Genomic DNA, 5,564 nt, shown 5'->3' on the forward strand with positions numbered 1-5,564 from the left:
CAGTCCACCCTGACTCGACGCACTGAAGCAGAGAAGGAGGACTTTACAGCTCAGTGCGCTCCCTCTAAACCCCTTGGATTGACATTCTTGCCCCCCACCCCACACCAGCCCACTCTGTTCCTCTTTAAAAGAAGCGGCTCTGCAAAGGCACACTCCTGCTGCTTTCACCGCAAAAGACAACTAAACAATTGGCTCATTACAGCTAATGTATTTAACATGGCCCTATTATTGAATTGCCTCTAACATGGTAACAATTAAATGACACAATTGATTCCATTAACTCCTTTTGAAGTTTTTCCAGCGTCATTTACCAAACAAATCTCAATGTATTTCTTTGCTAACTATCATCTGGTGTTCAGTGATTGGCATTTAGACCAAAGACAGTGTGAAGTGGACGAGACATTCTGACCAATACAGTCATACTTGTGGTTCGGCATCCGCTGATTCGTATAGTCACAGATATAATTAATTTATTAAATTTTCTATTTTAAAGTGGTTTTGTAGGACTTCCCCTGTTATTGGCGGAAAACGTATATTGGATGTTCTTCAGTGTATTTGGAGAACTTTTCAGGGTTTAAGGAATTTTTCATTCCCCCATGCATATATGAAAAAAAGAAACTAATACTGAAACTAATGAAATGAAATTAAACAAAATTAAGTATTTAAACAAATTAAAGAAAATAAAAACTTACTCTAAAAACTCATTTAAAACTAATTGAATTTAAATACAAAAATTAACTAAAATGAATAGTCCAAAACTATTATAAGCATGCTAATCACTGTGCCAAACACAATGATCAAACAGTCCTCTGTATTGAATACAAACTACACAAAGCTGGCATGGCCATAGCAAGACAGCAACACACTAAAGTTATTTTCTAACATCTGCGCAAGGGTGGATGATTTACTGAAAGCAGCCAGATTACATTCAGGAGGAATTATCTTAAAATGAAGAATTTACTGTTCTTGTGTGCACATGACACATCGCATTTCTTCATACTTATTTCTCTTGAGGACACTTCATATGGAAAATGCCAAAAAGTTGTGAGATCAGGATGAAATCTGTCATCTAAAATAAGTAACGAAAATGGAACCTGAGCCAAACGACAATACAATATTGCTCAACATCCATTCGTCGAGTATTGTGCTCTCACAGGAAAATGAAATACAAAATATGAATTGAGCACTAAAGTTAAACCACTGGATAAAAGCTAACGATGTCTCATTTCTCCAACATGAGTCACTATGCTGTGTGTCATGATGTAAACTGACCAATGACAAGATGAAAAGATGATGAAGAAATCACAAGTTGAAATGGAATTAACTATAAGGGGGATCTGGATGGAAGAAAATGTGTAACAGTCATACAAGCCCAAAAAGGCACACAAACACGCACACAACGTTGTGCTCAATATTTCCAGCATTAAAAATCTGACGGTAAAATAAAATATAGTTGTAAATATTACAAATAAAGCACTGCGGCCAAACAGTTTAAAACACTTCCATTTATATGTTTTTCATTTTCATTTTGAGCAGTAGAGGGTAAAACATAAGAATTGAATGAAAAATGATATTTGGTATTTCTAAAAAGAACTTAAAGGAAAACACGCACACACTGTACAAGGTGGTGAAATATAGCCGCGGTAACGCATTGGAGCTTTTCCTCAGACAGATGGCTTGCGAGCCCCTCAATAACACCAACAACGAGAAGGAATTATTGCATCATTCTTCAAGGTTTCCTTTGTTGCTCGGAACAAGCTGCAAGTTATTAACTCTGTTGAGCCTCCAACATTTTTTTTTAATTTTTTTTTTTTACAACCAGTAAAGTCGACTTTTGTGTTCGGCTCATAGTGACCCGACAAGCTTTTTTTTTTATTTTTTTTTATTATTTTTATTTTTATTTTTTATTTTTTTTAACTCCATAATAAAAAGCGAGAGATAAAAGGCACCATTATTTTTGTGTGGTAGCAGAGGCTTTAAAAAGTCTTCACACAATTTACATGTCTTGCTCGGTGCTGCTGTTTTGGTTAGCAAAAAAAGGTGAATTTGGGTTGTTTTCCCATAGTTAATACTAAAAATGGCACGGCTTTCTTAGCTAGCTAAATTAAAAAAAAACAAAAAACAAAAACAAAAAAAACAAAGGGTGAGAGAGGAGTGTGGGGAAAAAAGGGTGCCACTCTTCCTAATGAATTGGTTTATACGTTGTAGACTATAATGTAGAGCTTTTCTCGATATACAAAATTACAAATAAAGTATTTATAACTAAAGTAATAATGTGGTGAATAAAGATAATTCCATTTTAGAAGCAACAATTGTTTCCTCCACTTTCTGCTCTGTGTCAAGGTCCAATTGAAGTTCATCTTCAACCTCAAGTAACTGTTTTAAACGTGGCTAACTTGGGACAGTTTGCTGTCGTTTTGATTGTGAATGAGGAGATGGGATTTGGTCGCTAGTTGTTGCCACCTCAAAATTTAGAAATTCCTAACTATTTGCCTTATTATCCTGTACATAAAGTTGTTATACACTTTGTAAAAAATGACTACAAATATAAAGAATAAATCAATGCTTTCTTGACTGATTTCAATGTGGTTGATAAATTCAAAGAATTTCAAAGTGGCCCTTACATCCTTCCACTTTTCTCTCTGTGGCCCTCAAATGAAAAAAAAAATTGGACATTCCTGCACTAGGGAGTGCCATTAAAGTGGTATTCACCCTATAACGTGAGCGCAGGGTCAGGCCATGTTAAGTAATGGCACCCATTCCGCCTCCCCACCACACAGGGTGTGCTCTTGGCCAGCGCTCAAAACAAACACATGCTTCTTATTTAAACTCAAATGAAGAATCCACTTGCAAGTAAGCCAGCCCTTTCTTTTCATACAGTTAATAATGCTTATGTTGTTCTCAAGCTCATCTATTTCTGGGTGTAATTCTATTTTTAACCACTCTGTGTTGGCACTCAAATAACTGAGTGTGAAAATTTGACAGAAGTCGATCAATGAAGAAGAAGAAAGAAAACCCAGTCTAGTTCTTACTGACTTACTGTTTCTTATCTTCTGTAATCCCACTTTTAAACGCTACAGAAAGTAACGACACTAGGTTCATTTTAGAATGTACATTTTTAGGCATGACTATTGATGTATATTGTGAGATGATAAATTAAGTTTGATATTTTGACAGGGGCGTGGTACAGGGGGTGGTCTAGAACATACCGCCCTATGATGGAAGGGTTGAATTACTGTAAATCTATAATGTATGAAGAGGGAAAATAATGGTTGGTCAAGAGGCACGGCTGCTGCCGAATTGGCAGACTGCTCTTCATTATTCCCACCGCTCGTTGCCTTTCTGTGCCGTTCCCAGCACGGAGAGTCCCTGTGCGTTTCCCATTTATCTGCTTTTCATTTCATTCGACTTGTCGTCATTTGCCGGGATCAAACTTCCCAGTTAGAAATGCAACGAATTCCTCCTGAACTTTTCCCAAAAGGAGCCGCAGGCTTTGTGAAAATTGAGCACCGCTCACCTTTTGCCATCATGAATATTCTTAAAATGACAAATTAATGGGAGTGTAAAGAGGTCAGTTGAGGTCTGTGGCATGTTGAGTGACAGCCTCAATTGATCAGGATTTTTGGGGGGGATGTAGGATGAGAAGCGGTTTTGGATGAGGTTCACTGTCGGGGCACAAATTTCAGGCTATGATGGTTCTATTGGCTATGCTTCTAGAGGAACATCTGTATTATTTACATAGTTCACGTCTATGGGAACTGCATCAGCTAGCAAACAGCTGTGCCAAAAAGGCTATGTTAACAAAAACATTCAAAGTACTAGAACTGCACATTTATCCATATCTGCACCAAAATGACACTACAATAAGGCTAATTTACATAAACCCACCCCCGCACAGAATTTATCTGCCTTGTGCAAACCTGCCATTTATCTCTCCATTTATCATATTCGAGGCACTGCTCTACTGCACTGTCTGGAACTCAAACATATCAAAGCCAAAAGCTAAGCAGAGCTGCATTGTTCTTGGATGCACAGATTAGCTAATGTTCATCAATGTTATCTTCTGATGAGTTTTTTCAGAGGGGCTAGTCGCGACTTGCGTTGGGATGGATGGACGGATGGATGGATGGATGGATGGACGGATGGATGGATGGATGGATGGATGGATGGATGGATGGATAGATAGATAGATAGATAGATAGATAGATAGATAGATAGATAGATAGATAGATAGATAGATAGATAGATAGATAGATAGATAGATAGATAGATAGATAATTAAACCCCAGAGAGGAGGAAAAAAGTACTGTAGATGGAGCTCAGCCAGGAAGATGACTTGCAATGTCACTTTTAACTCAAAAAGTGTCCTTTTGCAAGGTTTACATGCACACACACAAGTTGCTGTTGATTTACTCAATTTAAAGTTACAGGTGCAGGGAGCATTTATGCAGCTGGAAACACATCGACCTAAAAACATGTCAGCCGTTCCCAGCCAAACTTAAATGTGTGTCAGCTGTGAGGCACCGCAAATTGTCTTCAGTGTTTATAAAAAACACATTTGTTTGAGTTACTGAAGACTCCGACTTGTAGCCTATTCTGTGTTTACAAAAACAAATTGACAAGTTGTTGGGTCACAGAAGGCTCTAAATTGTCTTTAATGCTAACAAAAACACAATATGTTCAATGAAGAAAATTCATACTGATGTTTAGGTAAACATGTAATGTACGTTAGGTTGAATGAACTCATCTTTGATGTTTTAAACATTTGTGATTTGTTTTATATGAGAACAGAAACACATACTTGAGGTTTGAGAAAATTGTCTGACATTTTTAAATTGCTGTAAAATTCCATTATGCCACAAAACAAACTTACAACGTTAATATTCAATGACAATATAAAATGACTGTACAGTTACTGTACAGCTCATACAGTAATTTACGCTATTAAATTGCCAAGTTCACATTTAAGAAAGACTACCAGGGTCAGTGAATTTCCATACCAACATAAGTTTAGACACTAATTATTTGTTTGTGACAAACAAACTGAAATAAATATGGCATGATTCAGATAATGGATGGATGGATGTTTGAAAGAAAGCATTTTGTCATCTTGCCATGACAAAATTATGTTTTCAACAAATGTTAAGGAAGGTGGTATAAAGGTTAGAACATTTTGCTTTGACAAGAGGACTTTTAACTCCCACCCTTTAGTTAGTTTTCCTTCCTAGGTCTTCCTAACTTCCTCCAGCAGGTCTGGATTGAGCCACTAGGTGCTAGCAGTGTGAATCTGCATGCGTGCATGTGTGTTCAATGATACGTTTAATGAGCTAGAAGTGCGTAGAAAGCTCACAGTCATTAATGCTGCTTGACCTCGGACAGGAGGGATTACAAGGATGTGGGAGAAGAGAGACCTTTTCACCTAAAACACTTGTGTTAAACAAAGACAAAGTGGGGGTGGGTTCTAACAGTGCAGACCACCAACAAGTCATGTTGGGTTGGTCTGATGGACTGGTCATGATGGACAGATGAAGCTTCATGAAGCATTTGCGATATTTTTTGACTCC

The sequence above is a fragment of the Festucalex cinctus genome, chromosome 12 (assembly GCF_051991245.1).
Source record: "Festucalex cinctus isolate MCC-2025b chromosome 12, RoL_Fcin_1.0, whole genome shotgun sequence".
NCBI classification, from domain to species: Eukaryota; Metazoa; Chordata; class Actinopteri; order Syngnathiformes; family Syngnathidae; genus Festucalex; species Festucalex cinctus.